This window comes from Cebus imitator, unplaced genomic scaffold, assembly GCF_001604975.1.
Source record: "Cebus imitator isolate Cc_AM_T3 unplaced genomic scaffold, Cebus_imitator-1.0 Scaffold83, whole genome shotgun sequence".
Lineage (NCBI taxonomy): Eukaryota > Metazoa > Chordata > Mammalia > Primates > Cebidae > Cebus > Cebus imitator.
In genome coordinates, this window is record NW_016107398.1 from 6,736,156 (window position 1) to 6,754,974 (window position 18,819).

General features: G+C 37.2%; 1 protein-coding gene across 6 annotated transcripts in view; it reads left to right on the top strand.

Annotated features, from left to right (window-relative positions):
* Positions 1-18,819, top strand: part of FUT8 (fucosyltransferase 8) — a 320,765-nt gene that overhangs the window by 59,404 nt on the left and 242,542 nt on the right. For all 6 annotated transcript variants that reach the window (XM_017534019.2, XM_017534018.2, XM_037740462.1 and 3 more), the window contains exon 2: positions 5,084-5,185. The gene's annotated coding sequence lies outside the window, so the exon portion shown is untranslated. The remainder of the gene's footprint in view (positions 1-5,083; positions 5,186-18,819) is intronic.

The following is an 18,819-nucleotide window of genomic DNA, read 5'->3' on the forward strand; positions in this document are numbered from 1 at the left end:
AGGCGTGAGCCACCGCACCTGTCCTTTTCTCTTTTTCTTAAAAATGACCAATTTCACCGCTGATAGAGTTTATTTTTGTCATCTGTTAAACATGTTTTCCTGTGACTTTAGTTTCTTCTTCATTTCATATGTGATTTTGCGTATATACGTATCCATGTGTGTGTGGTTTTCTTTTTTAGAACAAGATGTATTTCTTTGAAGGTGAGACTCAATGGTCTATTTGCTGTTTTTCTTTCCTTTCCTAGGATACGTTCAATTTAGCTCACAGTCTTTCTTCCTAATGATATGGGTAAAAATGACCGACTGTTCAACATCACAGATTGAAAATAAAACCGGTGAATCCTAGCCTCTTTTTTTGTACTTCTTTCTTTTAAAATCTAACATATTTTTCTTTCTTTATGCTTTCTTTTTTCTGTCATGGAGATAAGGTATTTAGTTCTATAGGTAGTCAGTGTCCAGTATCCTGAAGACTTCTACCTATTATTTTGCTTGTCTTCCTCTATTATGTTCATGTTCAGTTAGTCTAGAGAAGATCTTGTAACGTTGGACTGAATTCTAGTGCCACTAATGATAAGTTTGTATAGCATTTCCTCTTAAGTGAACGATTTCTTCTGTATGTTTGATGTGAATATATATGATATCATATGCTGCACTCTTGGTTGTATGTTTCCAGGTATATTTCTTTTTCTCAGAGAAATCTTTCAGTTTGTATCTTTCCTAAAATGGGGTTTTTCTTACATTGGGTTTTTGTTATTGCTGATTACTGGATATTATTTGTTTTTTGCACCCTATTGATATTCACCTATTTTACTTTCATGGTTAATCATTTTTTTCTGCTATATAATGAAGCAGGATATTTACCTGACTCCTTTGTGGGACTCACAACAGGGCTGCCTTGTTTACCCAGCCCAACACTCTTAACTACTTGTGGAAGGGAGTGCACAAGTGAATGGGTGTGGGAACTAGAGTGAATGAGTGCTGGAACCAGCCGGCTGCTTTGGTGCCAGAGGGCTCAAACTCCACTCACTCGGACCCACTGTGTCCTACCCCTTGCAGGAGGGAGTGTGCATATGAGTGGGTGCTGGAACCAACTGGATGCTTTAGCCACAGCAGAAGTGAACTCTGTGCAGGCCCCGCAACAGTGTCTAGGAGTGGGTGCCTACGACTGTTGAAGCCCCAGAGGGCATGTTACAGTGCTCTTTTAGCTCTGCTGTCCATGAACAGCTTCAATGTTAACAGCTCAGCAGACCTTTTGCCTTTTTGTGTGAGGTGGCTGCCCTGTGCCAGTGAGGGCAAAGGGCCAATGTGAAAGCCTTTTGGATCCACACTTGTGGCTCTTGAGCTCTTGTCTGGCCCCCAGGAAAAAGGAGTTTTCATGAACAAATTGAAGGTTGGTAAATGCAGGGGATTTTATTGCCAGTGAAAGTGGTTCTCAGTGGGAGGGAAGCCAAAAAGGGGACAGGGTGGGTAGGTATGTCTCCTGAAGTTCAGCCACCTCCGACCAGATTTTCTCTGTAGTAACACCATCAAGCTGTCCTTCTGAAGTCCAGCCGCCTCTCTCCAGTATCCATTCTAGTCTACCAGATGAGTCTGGGGTTTTTATAGGCACAGGATGGCATGGGGCAGGGCTGTGGTTGGTTTAGGAAAAGGCAGCATTTGCGCTGGAAAACAGAGGTATAAGTTCTCGCTTTGGACCACAGTTTCAGGCCTTCTGGCTTGAGGGTTGAGGTTTCACTTGGGGACCTGCCCTTTTCTGCCTAGAATTTTTCTGTTCCCTGTTCCTGAAATAATGAAATAACAGTTCTCAAGACATTTGTCATCAAGCAGCAAAAGGCATTGGTCCCTGAGGGATGGGAAACAAATTAGGTGAGATCATGCTATTGTTCTTGCTCCTACCTAGAGAGAGTTTGTAGGGATGGGACAAAGCAGTGGAACCCAGGAGGAGCCTAGAGATTTCTCTGTACTGAAGAGGTAGAGCTAGCTGGGAGACGGGCCAAGGCAGCTAGAGTTCACAAGATAGAGTACGAGAGAAGAGAAAGCTGCAAGAGATAGAACTTCACAGATTTGTAGAAATTCCTTTCAAGAATTCAGTTGACTACTGATTAATATTTGGTAGAGAAATGAGTGGAGGCTGCGGAAGAACTATCCAAAAGGAATTGAGAGAATAATACAATACTCAGAGCTCACACATGGGTAGGATTAGGGCCTGAATCCATCAGACAAAAAACTTCCTAATTCAACAGGTATCAGGAAGAGGATCTCTAACCTTCTAGTTTTTATTTCTAGATGTTCAACTTGGGTCTTTTTTGTTCTGTGCCTTTACTTAATATTCTTAACCTTTCTTCTGGCTTTTAGAACATATGGAACAGATATATAATAATTTTTAATGTCTTAGTCTTGAAATTGTATCAACTGTCATTTCTGGGTTGGTTTTGATTGATTGATAGTTCTCCTTCTGGCTCTATTTTCTTGCCTTATTTTGTTTAACCTGCTTTGTAATTAATTGATGTGTTATCAGGCATGTAAAATAAGACATTATAAAGCATACCTTGTTCGGTGCTGGACATTTTTATATTCCTGTATTCTTTTTTTTTTTTTTTTAAGAGATGGGGTCTTGCTCTGTTGCCCAGGCTATAGTACAGTAGCATGATCATAGCTCACGGCAGTATTGAACTCTTGGGCTCAAGTGATCCTCCTGCTGCAGCCTTCTGAGTAGCTGGGACTGTAAGTGCGTGCCACCAGCCTGAGTGCCTATAGATATTTTTGAACTTTTTTCTCATCTGCATTGCAGTTTTTTGAAAGTGTTTTTTAACTTTTAGGTATTGCTTTTAATCTTTGTTAAGTGTAACCACTTAATCTAATTTTCCCCACAACTGAGGCAAAACCCTTCTGAATACTTTATGCCTTCATCAGTTATAAGGTTTTCCAATCTGTCTGTTGGTTACAGATGTTAAGTTGAGGATCAGATTGTCCCTTCAAGGCTTGTTTTTAAGCTCTGTCAAGATCGTTTTAGAGTAATCTTTATTCTAGGACAAATTTAGCCTTCCTTAGGTCTGTACCTCTTGCCGAGAGTGTAAAGAGATGTCTCTTCTGTGGCTGGATGGAACTCAAATGTCTCTGAGCTCAGCATCAATCCAGAGTTGTTCATATTTTAGCTCTTGGCAGATTTTTTTTTTTTTTTTTCTGACCTTATGGAATTTCATTGTGTGTGTAGATTAGTATTTAGTTGATGACTCAAGTGGACCCCAATGTACATGTCTGTAGCTTTTTTCTGCATAAGTTTCTCCTTTCTGGTATATTATTCCAGTAATTCTTGCCACCTCCACTGTTCCAAACTCCATTCTCTATAAGTTAGCAAGACTGCTGTATTCTGCTTTGAGTCACCCTGGGCAGTGGTGTCTAGAACATGTCTCTAGGCATGACCACCTAGACCAAGGTGGTCATAGGGCTTATCTAGTTTGTTTTCTTGTGTCAGAGAACACAGATCTTTGCTAATTGTTGTTCACTCTCTGGAAACTGTTACATATTTTGTCTGGTTTTGCAGTTGCTTACCATCTGAGGGTAAATCTGTTACCAGTTATTCCATAATGGCTGGAAGCACACATTTCATACTATTGGATTATTGTGGAAGTTGGCAAAGACATTTGGGTGAAGTTATGGGGAATCACAATAAACCTTTGCTGATTTTAGACTGAATGGGTATTTAGTAATTGTATGTTTATGGGCTTTGGGAATAGTTGACTATGTCTTCTTCAAGTAGATCTATGAGGTGAGATAACATAAATAGTAAAGCATAATACAGGCTGGGCATGGTGGCTCATGCTTGCAATTCCAGAACTTTGAGAGGCTGAGGCAGGAGGATTACTTGAGCCCAGGAGTTTGATACCAGCATGGGCAACATAGCGAGACCCAGTCTCTACAATATAGTAAAACAAAATAAATTTTAAAATCTTTTAAAAAAAGAAAATAGTTGCATTGCCTTCGTGGTGGGAGGAGTTTAAATTGGTGATGTTGCTTTTAAGTTAGTTCTAATTGCCTAAGATTGTTTTCAGTAGACTTTGATGCAATTGGAAAAAAACTGCTTCTCACAATTAATAAGGTCAGAGAAAAATCTCATGTTGTTGACATAACAGTAAAGCAACTGGCAGAAATACATATTTCCATAGAATGTATTGTGTCTTTGTACCGTTGCTGAGTTTTTGTACTTGGTGATTTGCAGTACACACTCAGTGAACATTTAATGTGTGAATGTTTATTAAGATCATTTCACTGGTCAGTTAATCATATTGATTGCTAACTGTGTGCCAAACATGATACTGGATGAGGGAGAAGCAGCAACCAAAGAAGTAGGAGAAGCGTCCCTGATCAAAGACTGCATGAGATGGTGCATGTATAAGGCTGCAAAATATTCTAGTGAAGATTAATGGAGTATAGAATGATTATGTCAGCTCTCAGGGAGGGAGATATAGATGGACTGGATTTTGAGAAAGTTGATGGATATATGCATTGATTGATAAAGGAGGAAAAAATCCCTGTTTTTTATTTTTTTTTTGAAAAAGGAATGGTGCATCGCAGGGTGACAGCTGAGAATAAACAAATTATTCTATGGAAAGAAAGCAAAAATAAATTGGCTTTAGTGGAATTTTGTTTAGAAGTTAGTAAAAAACTAGGTTATAGAGCTAATCAAGGTGTCATACAAAATCAAGGGGAAATACAAAAGATTTTGAGCCGTGATCTGAAAAGATGTACATTTCTGAATTCCTTTTATGTTAAAAGATAGACAAAGTTAAATAACTTTATGTTCAAAAAGCAAGTTATATGAGCGCTAACTTACTTTAAGTTGAAATATGAAGCAAATTAAGCCACTAAATATTACCGAGTTTGGGTATAATTTGCAAAATGGAAACCCATTCCTTGTTGGCATTTGGAAAGTGCTACTTACAGAATAAGTCAGTGTACAAAGTAAGTGAATTTGCATGTTATGACTGGCTACATAAGGAAAAGTTAAAGGGATTTTGAAAAATATATAATGCTAACTGAAACTTGACTGGGCTGAGTATCATGTATTTTTCTTTTGTTCCAGGTTGCTGCTTTTGCTCAGAGGACATCCATGACCCTAATTAATGGTCTTTTTGTTCAAGATAAAGTGATTTTTTGCCTTTATTGATTAACTGGACAAATTCAGGTTAGTGTATTTTTGTGGACAGCACTTCCTTCTTGTACTTACATGTTAATGTTTTGAGAAATAGGTAATTTTGTGATTAATGCTCCATATGTTGTGAGTACCAGTAAAGTAGAAAGGCCAAGTCAGTCTAAAGTCTGTTGACTTGTGTATTAGTTAAGAAACATTTTCTGACTGACAACTATGTACAATATTCACTGCATAAATTGAAAAATCTTTTATTTTTAAACAGTTTTGTACTTTATGGGCTAGATAAAACCAGTTGTGGTTGAGTGCAGTACATTGAACTTTTGGCATCGTTATGTGGTATATTTGGTACTACAAATAAGCAATTCATCTTAAACATTTCTGACATTTTTAGTAGCAGGCCTTGATAGGTATTCTTGTCCAGATTTCAGTCATACGTTAACATTTTTAAAATTTATTTTTAATGTTCATTCTATTAATTTTGACAAATATGTATTTGTCACCACAATAAAAACATTTTCCAAACCTTCCAAATTTGCTCATGTTGCCCATTGGTAGTTAACCTCTCCTTCCACCCCTGTTTCTAGCAATCACTGTTCTGCTTTCTATCCCTATAGTTTCCCTTTTCTAATTTGTCATTTAATTGGAATCATGTAATATGTAGTTTTTAAATCCTGGCTTCTTTCACTTAGAGTAATGTATTTGAGATTTATTCATGTTGCTTTGTGCATCAGTAGCTGTTTATCAGTAGTATGGTTTTTTTTTTTTTTTTTTTTTTNTTTTTTTTTAATTGCCGAGTAGTGTTCCACTGTATGGATATACCATAATTAATTTATTCATTTAACTGTTTATGCATATTTAGGCAGTTTCTAGTTTTTGATGATCATAAAACTGCTGCAGTCATATTTAAAAAACAAAAATGTGATTCTGTGTTTAAAAAATTTTTTTACATTGATACATATTAGATGTACATGTTTTCAGGGTACATGTGATAATTTGATACCTTTATGCAACCAAATCAGGGTAATTAGAATATCTGTTACCTTAAATATTTAGTTTTTTCTTTACATTAAGAACATTTTAATTATTTTCTTCTAGCTATTTTGAAATGTACAATCAACTAATGTTAACTCCCTACTGATCTACTGAACACCAGGTCTTATTTCTTCTAAGTGTATGTTTGTACCCATTAATCAACCTCTCTTCATCCCCAAACCCCATATATTTTTTATTAATAGAAGTTACTTTTTGTTGCTGCTGATGTTAAAGGGCTGTAATGATTTAACTGTTGCCTTTTAGGCCATGGTTGCATTTGTTTTTAAAAATGTTTTTAAATAATAACTAGAACACAATTTAACAGACATTGTGGCTAGGGGAAGAGACTTGGAATTGATGGATATTTTGAATATAACATGAGATATGATGTAAAATTATTAGAAAGGGAATATATCGGAACTTGTGGTGTTTTCTGATTTTAGAGATAATAGGTAGCTTTCTTGAATATAGTGGTAGATCAGAAATATAAAAGTAGATTTATATCGTTAAGCTTCATATAGGTAGCTTCAAAAGTCATCTATAAAAGTCAAGTAAATTAGAATTCTCCTATCTTAAAAACATACTTAAAGGAGTAAAGTTTGGGCATGAAAAAGTCAATTTAAACTTTCTTGAATGAATAGGATGAAAGTGATGGAAACTATCTTTCTGCCTTGGGGAAATTAATGACCTCAAAAAGTAGCTTGAGAACCTATTTGAATATTTATAAGGAAACTGTAGCTCATTATTTGTTATAGAAATAAAAAGGTCTTGAGAAAGTATTATGCTCTGACTCAGAAAAAGTTGGATGGTTTAGACTCTAGTTTTTAAGCCTGGACACTAAAAGACTTACTGCAACTTTAAACTGTTCTCTTGTTTCTGAACATTTTTAGGTCAGTTATGCAACTTTCATAGTATCTCTCTAGATAAATGGCCTCCCGTATTGCGTTTTCAGAAAACATTTTTTAAAAACTTTTTTTTTTGAAACCAAATCTCACTGTTACTCAGGCTGGAGTGCAGTGGCTTAATCTCCACTTACTGCAACCTCCGCCTCCTGGGTTCAAGCAGTTCTCATGCCTCAGCCTCCCAGGTAGCTGGGATTATAGATGTGCATCACCTTGCCGGGGCAAATTTTTGTATTTTTAGAAGAGATGAGGTTTTGCCATGTTGGCCAGGCTGGTCTCGAACTTCTTGGCTCAAGCAGTCTGCTCGCCTCAGCCTCCTGAAGTGCTGGAATTATAGACGTGAGGCACTGTGCCCAGTCAGAGAACATTTCTTAAATAGGCAAAACATTTTAGGCAGAGTCAGAGCATTTTAGAGATATTTCTGAAAGAGAATAGTTATTTGTTCAATGGGCAAATGCAGCACAGAGTCAAAGATAATGCTGTGCTCAGAAGTCATGATATCCTCATGATTTTAGGGTATTTAGATTTTGAACCAGAATTCTAAGGTCAATATTTATCTAAAGTATTTATGAAAATTAAAGTCATATTTAAATTTAATATACTTTAATTCCCCCCCAAAATTTTGAGGTTGTTACAAAATAAAAAGTTTGTATTTTTCTAGCTACATATTCAATATTAGCATTTTTCCATATTTGAAAATTGAGATCCTATCTTGTACCATTTAAATAATAGCCTGTTTTAGCTTAAAATTAACTGCAAAAGAAATAAACAAAAACTGAGTTTTGTAAAGAATATTAAATTGAATAATTTAACTTTATCTTACCTGTTAGGTTAAGCAATGATCCCAGGATAAAGAGAGAGAAAGAATGATGAGTAAAATGAACCCTACACTGCAGTGTCTCCAAATAGCTGTATGAGTAAAAGCTTACCGTCTCACCTCTCTGTGTCTTTATTTTCTTATTTACCAAAAAAAGGCATTAAGGTCCATATTACAGTCAGGTATAATTGGTGTGGTTTAAAACTACTGGTTTCTTCTATTTCGTGAACGCTGCCAGGCTTTGGAAATTAGTGATACAATTTGATTCACAGTGAGAAACAGCCAAAAAATAAAACAATAAAATAACATTATATTTTAAAATGTTAAAAAAATAAAATTAAAATAAAAACAAGATACTTTTCTGGAAATGGAACATTTTAAAATGAAAATAGGATCCAAACATAAGTATTTATTTTTGGATATTTGATATATAGGCTTGTTATAAGATTGTGACTTAGTTGAAGTGGTTTTAGTTTATACAGATTATTGAGAGAAGAAAGTATATGTTTTTGCTCTATATGTTTTCTCTGGAAACATCTTCTCATCATATTGTTGCAATTTTATCTTGATTCTCTAAAAATCTTTATAGTCTTTTAGGACAAAGGAAATAGGTATTGGGAGACATTTCTCTTCAGTCTTATGGGTCTCTTCTGTTTCTGCACATTTGCTGAGCAGAGTATTGATAGCTTTTGTTGGGGGTTATCTTTTTCAAAGAAATCTGTTTAGCAAACAGCCTAGGAAGATATAAATAGTGCTTCCGTTAGGACAGATGGCACATTTCTTTGCTGTGCAGGATAATTAAGATAATCTCTCTGGGGAAAATGTTGGGCATATTTGCTTGTAGCTCCTTTTAAAGATTGGCGTTTCATAAGCTCAGGTTTTCTTGTCCTGTGATGCAACCCATAGTATGTGCACTTGGTTTTCCTTTTATTGGCCTTTAGGAGTTAGAGCCTGAGGAACCAGTACAAAATGTGGTACCCTGTCTATGTTACTGTTGTGAATAGTAAACTGTTCTTTGTTTCTGACCTAAGAATGTCATAACTTCTGCCAGTATTATCTGATACTAGCTTACCAGATACAACTAATACATCCTATTGATAAAACAAAGCTGAGTTTACTTCTTATTGTGGTAAGGGAGAACACCGCCTTGAAAGATCTTTGGCAGTGTCTTAAAGAGGTCAGAATTTGAGAATTTGAAGTTTGGTTTAATTTGGAACTTTTAGTGGTGGCAATGGGGCTTGATTAGGATTGGGTAGATATCATGATAAAACAGTTTAGCTTTGGTGGAAACAGTAAGATAAAGATTTTGAAAACTACTGAAAGGTTGATGGGTCTCTCCAGAAGGTCTATAAGGAACAATCACATTATATTTCTGCAAGTCTCCTAGAGTAGCAGTTATGCTAATTAAGACAGTGGACTGGTAAAGTCACATTAATGTGCATAGAAAGCTGTGTGTGTGAGTGTATTAGGGCTGCTGTAGCAAAGCACCATAAACTGGGTGGCTTAATATAACAGAAGTTTATTCTTTCACAGTTTAGAGGTTAGCTGTCTGAAATCAAGGTGTTGGCAGGGCCACATTCTCTCTGAAGGCTCTAGGTAAGAATCCTTTCCTCCTAGCTTATTTATGGTGGATGCCAGAAATCCTTGGTGTTTCTTGACTTGTGGCAGCATAACTCTCATCTCTACCTCAGTATTCATATGACATCTTCCCTCTGTGTGTGTCTGTGTTCAAATTTTCTTCTTAAAAGTATACCCAGTCATGTATTAGGGCTCATTGTAATCCAAAATGACATTATATCAACTTGATTTTATCTGCAAAGACCATATTTCCAGCAGTTATAAATTTTGGGAGGACACTTACTTAATTCAGTATAGGGGGCATGTAGTTTCAATCCTCAGTGTCCCAACTGTATATAGGTAAATGGTGTTCACTCTCAGTGTCCATGAAACTATGGCAGACTGGTGTTAGCTTGCATGTAGGGTAAAATCTTAGGTTCTTCAGAGTTCTTGACAACAGCATGGTATAGTAGAAAGAAAACCAGTCTGGAACTCAGAGTACCTTAGTTTTGCTCTATTTTTAACTAGCTTAAGAAAGTTACTATCTTCTTCAGCTATTAGTATTTTTCTGAAACACCAGGAGTTCAGTCTAGGTTCTGCTGCTTGCTGCATAGAAAGCCAATCACTGAGACAACAAGTATTGCCAAGGAAGAAAGCTTTAGTTAGGTGCAACAGCTGAGAAAATGGGAGCTCAGTCTCAATTCCATCTCCTTGACTGACTATAACCAGGGTTTATTTAGCAGGGAAGAAATATAACAGTGTGTAAGAAAACAGGAACTTGGGAGGGGCAAGGAAGCAATCATGGTGAATGAGGCATCTGGCATCTGGTGGGGTGACCTGGTTTCAGTTCTTTGATACTTTTGTGCCAAAAGAACCGTCTATGGGACTATTGGGTTGGTTTCAGTTTCCCTCATGGAGGGAATTATTTTCCTCATGAGGCCTGAGGAAGAGAAGAAGAGTAAACCAAATGATCTTTAACATATTTCTAGTTCTCAGATTCTAATGTTCTGTAATTGTTGAGTGCCTGCTATATACGATATTAATATTAGTTTTGTTGGAGTCACAGAGTAAAGAGAGACTGGAGAATGCTTTAAGTGCTAATCAGATAGGCTCTAACTTGTGAATGTAGCATGCATAAATTAATTTGTTTATTTGGGTGAAGATCATTAATGAAGACATTAAGTAAACATGCTGTTTGCCCTGATCTCTCTGACTTACCATTTTGGTTTTCAACTTGAATAGTATATTTGGAAGAGGAGCATTTTTCAGGTCACTTGAAGTTAGAAAACTGCTACACTCTCAGGCTGAGTTCACAAAATGAAATAACTTTTCCTGATGTGAATATGAGGATGTGAATATGAGACAGTTTTGCCTTCATTGTCCACGCTTGTCTGTCATGTCATTCTTGTGGTCAAGAGATCTTAGAAAAATTCTTACTAGAGAATGGTAATCATACTGTGAGGTGGAGCATGGTGTTAGAGTTCTAGGTATAAGTGATTCATGTACTATTGAATTTTCTTTATGTTTTGAATAGGTCACTGTAGTATTATATTTGAATTCTTTCTTTGAATCATGTTGAAAGTATGTAATAATTACTTCATAGAGATACTGTGGGTGCTGAAAAGGGAAATTCCTTCGTACTACCAAAACCCACTGTGGTTGTCTATGTGCTTATTCTTTGAAGGTACAAACGAACAGTGTCTACATATTGATAAGTATAAATATAGGTTGAACCAGTATTTTTTGATCTGGACAAAAGTTACTGAAATAGGAGAAAAGAGGATTTTTATTCATTCCATATGGAAGAAATTCAAAACCGTATAGAGGGGTTGATGGGATTCTCTCACCACTTTGAGTTAAGGATCTTCCTTTATGTTGCCCTTCCATTACACAAAAATTGTACTAAGTGTTTTCATAGTGGATATTTGGGCAATTCAGAGACTCTCACTAGTTGTTATAACAATGGTAATTTATTTGATTAATTTTAGAAGATGCAATAGAATATAGAATTAGCAGTAACACTCTAGCAATACCTGAAAAAAATATATTAAAACAGACAGAATATATAAATTAAATAGATGCTATAATTACAATAATAAAAAGATATGCATCTATCATATTTCTATTCACATTTCTATTCTAGTCAATTAAAAAAGTAGAAGAATGTCGGTCTGTCTGTCCGTCCGTCTGTCCCTCCTTCCTTCCCTCCTTCCCTCCCTTTCTCCCAACTTCCCAACTTCCCAGCTTTCTTCCAGACAGGGCCTTCACTCCATTGCCTAGGATGGAGTGCATTGCCATAGTCATGGCTCACTGCAGCCTCAACCTCCTTGGCTCAGGTGATCCTCCCACCCCAGCCTCCAGAGTTGCTGGGACTGCAGGTGCACACCACCACGCCTGGCCTACTTTTTTATATTTTTTTGTAGAGACAGAATTTTACCATATGGCCCAGGCTGATCTTGAACTCCTGTGCTCAAGCAATTTCCCCGCCTCAGGCTCCCAAAGTGCTGGGATTACAGAAGTGAGCCACTGTGCCTGGCTGCTATATTTTCTTAATGTTAAAGAAACAAATATTAAGGAGTTACTTAGAAAGAGTAACTTGACCTTTTGGTGTGGGCTATTTTGATGATTCTTGAGAAGATTTTCTTTTTTTCTTCATTTCTAGGATCATGGTGGCTGATCATCCAAGCCTGGATTAAACTCTCTTTCTTGGACTTTTCCTTCTTGTTTTAGTCTTTGGAATTGATATACTCATATTATCAGGAAAATAAGGCTCCTCCAACTTAGAAGAAATATTTTCTAGTTTCAGCGAATTATGTGTTGGTAAAGATTTAAAAAATATGGTATGGATGTGTTTGAATTATTCACTTTTATGATGTGTAGTCTTCACTTTCCATGTTGTGTTTTGTTGGACTCATAGATGTTTGAGAAATTAGAGATATTCTCCCTGGCTCCTCCAGCAACCCTGTAGCCCCGTTGGGGAAAAAAGGAAACAAAGGAGGAAAACCATGTCAAACACTCAAACACATATTTTTTCTTTTCTCTCTCTCTTTTTTTTTTTGAGACGAAGTCTCACCCTGTTGCCCAGGCTAGAGTGCAGTGGCATGATCTTGGCTCACCACAACCTCTGCCTCCCAGGTTCAGGTGATTCTCCTGCCTCAGCCTCCTGAGTACTGTGATTACAGGCACTCACCACCATGCCTAGCTAATTTTTGTATTTTTAGTAGAGACGGAGTTTCACTACATTGGTCAGGCTGGTCTCAAACACCTGACCTTGTGATCCGCCTGCCTCCCAAAGTGGTGGGATTACAGGCGTGAGCCACGGTGCCCGGCTGAACACATTTTTCTTGAGCACCTGTACTGAATTAATGTATTACTGTGGAAGTTGTTTAATTGGAAAGTTGTTTAATTTATTTTTTAAAAAAATATATTTTATTTCTTGGGGCAGTTTTAGTTTACAGTGAAATTGAAAAGAAAGTGCAGAGAATTCCCTTATGTCCCCCTTTTATCTTGTAATCTGTTATACTTGCTTATTATTTCCAGGAGTTTGTTGATCAGTACTTTGGGATTTTATTTATTTATTTATTTTTACATAGTTGATCATGTCATCTGCAAACAAAGAGTTTTATTTCTTCCTTACCAATTTGTATACCTTTTATGTCCTTTTCTTGTCTGATTGCATTAGCTAGGATGTCCAGCATGATGTTGAATAGGAGTGGTAAGAAGGGAAATCCTTGCCTTGTTCCTGATCTTAGGGGGAAAGCTTCTGGTTTCTCACCATTAGGTATGGTGTTTGCTGTAAGATTTTTGTAAATTTTATTTATCAAGTGAAGGAAATCCTCTATTTCTAGTTTGCTAGGAATATTTATTAATTGATGTAGGATTTTATCAAATACTTTTAATGCATCTACTGATATGATCTGATTATATGATTTGTTTTGGTTTCCTGGATTGCATTGATTGATTTTCAAATATTGAACCTATCTTGTATACTTGGAATATACTTTACTTGGTTGTGGTGTATAATATGATTGGCTAAGATTTTTGAGAACATTTGCCTCTGTGTTCATGAAAGATACTGGTCTGTAATTTTCCTTTCTTGTAAGGGTGTTACCTGGGCTTATTCTGGGTAATGTTGTCTTCTGAGAATGAGTTAGGAAGTGCTCACTCTGCTTCTACAGATTGTAGAATATTGGTATCATTTGTTCCTTAAATATTTGGAATTCATGAGTGAATTATCTGAGTGTAGTGCTTCCTATTTTGGAAGGTTATTAATTATTTATTCAGTTTTTAAAAATTGACTTAGGCTTATTCAGATTATCTGTTTCTTCTTGTGTGAATTTTGGTAGATTGTGTCTTTTAAGGGATTGGTCCATTTCACCTAAGTTATCAAATTTAAAAGCATAGAACCAGATTTGAGTTTTGTTGATTTTCTTTATTTTCCTATTTTGAATTTTGCTGATTTTTGCTCTGATTTTTATTACTTTCTTCTGCTTCATTTGGATTTAGTTTGTTCATTATGTATTTTCCTAAATTAAAAGCTTAGATGATTAATTTTATCTTTCTTTTTTTTTTAACAAATATATTCAGTGCTATAAATTAATCTCCTAGTCCTGCTTTACTGCATCCCACAATTATTTTTTTATTTGTTTATTTTTGAAATGGGATCTCATTATGTTGCCCAGGCTGGTCTGGAACTCCTAGCCTCAGGTGATCCTTCTGCCTTGGCCTCTCAAAGTTCTGGGATTACATGCATGAGCCACTGCACCCGGCCATAAATTTTGGTGTTTTATTTTCATGTACACTTAGTTTAAAATACTTTGTAATTTCTCAAGACTATGTTTTTGTCCTGTGAGTTATTTGTAAGTGAGCTGTTTAAACATCTCCAAATATTTTGAGATTTTCCAGCAATTTTTTTGTTTAACTAGTTTAATTCCACTGTGGTGTGTCTATTTGTATGGTGTCTATTCTTTTAAACTTGTTAAGGTATATTTTGTAGTCTAAGTTTGTGAAATGTTCCCTGCGGATTTCAGAAGAATGTGTATACTGCTGTTGCTGGATGAAGTGTTCTATAAATGTCAGTTAGATCCAGTTGATGGTGTCGTTAACTCTACGATACTTTCCTGATTTTCTGCATCTGTCGATTACTGATAGAGGGTTGTTGAAGCTCCAACTATAATAATGAATTCATGTGTTTCTCCTTGTAGTTCTATCAGTTTTTATTGTACCTTATATATTTTGACACTCTTGTTAGGTGCATACATATAAAGATAATTATGTCTTCTTGGTGAATAGTAACAGATTGACCACCTGTTATTATGTAATGCCCCTCTGTCACTGATAATTTTTCTTGGCCTGAAGCTTGCTCTGTCTGAAATTAATGTAGCCATTCCAAGTTTCTTTTGATTAGGTTTAGCATAGCCTATCTTTCTCCATCTCTTTACTTTTAATCTGTCTTCGTCTTTAGAGTGGGATTTTTGTAGACATTGTATAGTAGGGTGTTCTCTTTAGATTTATTCTTGACAACATGTATATTTTAACAGGTGTATTTAGACCACAATGTTTAAGCTAATTATTGATATAGTTGGATTAATATCTACTGTATTTATAACTGTTTTGTACTCATTGTCCTTGTTCTTTCTTTTTTTGTATTTCACTGTATTTCTGCCTTCATTTTATTTGAGCATTTTATATGATTCCATTTTGTTTAATTAATTAATTAATTAATTTTTTTAGAGACAGGGTTTCACCATGTTGGTCAGGCTTGTCTCAAACTCCCAACCTCAGGTGATCTGCCCACCTCAGCCTCCCAAAGAACAGGCTTGAGCGACTGCACCTGGCCTATGATTCCATTTTGTTTCCTATTTTAGAATATCAATTATACTTATTTAAAATTATTTTTTAGGCTGAGCCTGGTGGCTCACGCCTATAATCCCAGCACTTTGGGAGGCTGAGGAGGGTGAATCACCTGAGGTCAGGAGTTCCCGACCAGCCTGACCAACATGGTAAAATCCCATCTCTACTAAAAATACAAAAATTAGCTTGGCATGGTGGTCCGAGGTTGAGACAAGAATTGTTTGAACCTGGGAGATGGAGGTTGCAGTCAGCCGAAATCGCACTACTGCATTCTAGCCTGGGTGACAGAGTGAGACTCTGTCTCAACAAATAAATAATAAAATTACTTTTTAGTGGTTGCCCCAGAGTTTGCAATAATTACATAGTTAAACTAATCCAAGTTCACTTTTTAAATAACTCTATACCCCACTTCATGTGTAGTGCAAGTACCTTTTACCGCGGTATTGTCAATTCCTTTTTCCCATTCCTTTTAACTTTCCTTTTGTTTTACTTTTCCATAATTTACAGTCACTAAATATATTGTTACTATTGTTATTTTGAACAAGTTGTTATCTGTTAGATAAATTAAGGATCAGAAAAACAAAATATTTAATTTTACCTTTATTTTTTCTCTACCCTCTTCCTTTCTTTTTGTAATACATATTTCTGATCTACATTATTTTCCTTGTTTCTGAATAACTTCTGTTAACATTTCTTGCAAGTCGTGTCTATTGGGTTTCATTTCTCCCAGGTTTTATTTGAGAAAGTCTTCATTTCTTCTTTTGAAGGGTGATTTTGCTGGGATTCTACAGGAATTCTAGTTTTTTTTTTTTTTTTTTTTGTCTAGCGGTATATGTTATGTTATTTTTGAGACTGAGTCTCACTTTGTCACCCATGCTAGAGTGCAGTGGTGTGATCTCGGCTCACTGCAGTCTCCATCTCTTAGGTTCAAGTGATCCTCCTGCCTCAGGCTCCTGAGTAGCTGGGACTACAGGTGTGTGCCACCATGCCTGGCTAAGTTTTTGTAATTTTTAGTAGAGACAGGGTTTGACCATATTAATCAGGTCGATCTTGAACTCCTGACCTCATGATCCTCCTGCCTTGGCTTCTCAAAGTGCTGGGATTTTAGGCATGAGCCACTGTGCCTGGCCACTTCAGAAGTCTTTTATTTATTTTTAAAACACCTATTATACTATAAATTCAAAGGAATAGGTTCCAGCAGCTCAGGCTCCTTCCCATTGGTTCTCACGAAGTGTGCTTACCTGGGTGGAGCAGGCTGGTGCTTCAGTTGAACCCAGGAACCTTCCTCTTTGGCTTCTTTCTTTTTCTGATCATTTTCCTTTACACATTACAGGAAGCTATCTTGGCTCTTATCTTGGCTCTTAGAGTGCTTAATGTGCTCAATATACACATTAATTCTCTTGGCAAGAATCTTGCCCTTAATTTGTTTGTTTACAACAGTGCCAACAGCCTGCTGGGTAACATTGTAGACTCTTCCAATTTTGCCATGGTAACACATGTGGGGCATTCCTTTTTGAACATTTCCCATTCCCTTGATGTCTACAATATCACCTTTCTTATAGATTTGCATATGCCTGGTTGAAGGAACAACTCCATGTTTACTAAAAGACCTAGAGAATATATATCACGTGCCTTTCCTCTTTTCCTTTGTGTTCGTCATTTTGTGAATTACTGGAAGATGGCAGTTCCAACCGAAAGGACTTTTTTTTTTAAAAAAAAAAAAAAAAAAAAAACACTAAATATTTCACTTCACTCTTCTTGCTTGCATGGTTTCTGAAGACAAAGTTTGATCTAATTCTTTATTTCTCTGTGGACAAGGTGTTTTTTGTGTGTGTGGATTTTTTTTCTTTACCTCTCGTGTCTTTCAAGATATCTTACTGGTATTAATAAGTAAAAGATTAAAGTTTTTCTTTTGATTTAGTTTTCTCTTTGTCTGATTTTCTGTAGTTTTGCTATCATTTGTCTATATGTAAATATTTTGGTATTTATCTCGCTAGGTGTTCTCTGAACTTCTTGGTTTGGTGTCACTAAAGACATTCTTTCCTGTTATAGTATTATTGATTTGTACACTCCTCTTCCTCACCTCCCCCCTTCACTATTTTTTGTTTCTCTTTCCTCTTCCTTTCTTTCCACAGGATGTCACTCTGTCACCTTGGCTGGAATGCAGTAGTAGCGTGATCATAACCCACTACAGCCTTGAACTCCTGGGTTGAAGTGATCCTCCCTCCTCAGCCTCTCCAGTAGCTAGGACTACAGGTGTGTGCTACTGTGCCTAGCTAATTAAAAAAAATGTAGAGACAGGATCTCCAATGTTGCCCAGGCTGGTCTTAAAAAAAGGAACTTAGCTGGGCATGGTGACATATACTTGTAGTCCTACCTGCTTGGGAAGCTGTGGCAGGAAGATCGCTTGTGCCTAGGAGTTCAAGGCTACAGTGAGCTGTGGATCACCACTGCACTCCAGACTGGGTAACAGTGAGACCCTGTCTCAAAACATATTTTAAAAATTTAAAAATTCCTGGGTAATTTGATAATTCCTGATAAAAATTCCTGCCACATCTGAGTCTGTTTTCAAGGCTTGTTTTGTTTCTTCAGATTGTATTTTTTGCCTTTACAATGCCTCATAATTTTTTTTCATAGCCAGTCAGAATGTATCAGGTAAAAGGAACTGAGGTAAATAGGCGTTTAGTGTGAGGTTTTATGTTTATCTGTTTAGAAGTCAGGCCATGTTTACTCAGGCTGTGGTATCAGAAGCAAATATTGCGGGATATTTAGGGTGTTGCTTTTCTGGCTAGAAACCTCTGTGGCTGCCAGCACCTTTGCCCTAGTTCTTGCCGTATGTCCAGGAAGCATGAGGTATATAGACAAGTGGAGGGTGAGCAAAACTAAGACAAGCTTTATTGAATGTTAGAACAGCTCAGAGGAGACCTGCAGGGGGCAGCCCCTCTCTGTAGGCAGGTCATCTCATCCAGTGTTCAGCTCTCAGCAGAGAGGAGGCCCTGGAGTGGGTGGCTCCTCTTTTAGGCAGGTTCCCATTGATTTCCCAGCACTCAGCTGAGAGGATACCTTCTCTCTGCAGCTGGTCATCTGGCTATCTAGCTGTCCTTTCCCCTGCTGTGGCTGATCCCGGGGCTTTTATGGACCTCAGAGGGGAGGAGGTATGTGCCAGTTGATACATTGGTGGCCATGGGTGGGCTGGAAAAAAGCACCACAAGTCCCCATTCCAGTCTGTGGGTCTAGCAGCCTGGCCCCCGAACCTTCAGGCCCTCCCTGGCCTGAAGGTGGGGTCTTACGGGGGACCTGCCCCCTTCTATCCAGGAGCCTCTCTGCCTCCTGCCACCTTCCATGGCGCCCAAGCTGCTTGTGCCTGGCACCTGCAGGCCAGCGCGGAGTGGCTCGCCTACCTCAGCTTCCCCAGAGGGGAGGAGTCATGCCTGAGCATGCGCATACCCTACTGGGCTGTGATGGTGTCTAGGCTTGTCTCCAACCCTGCTCTGAGAACCTCCCAG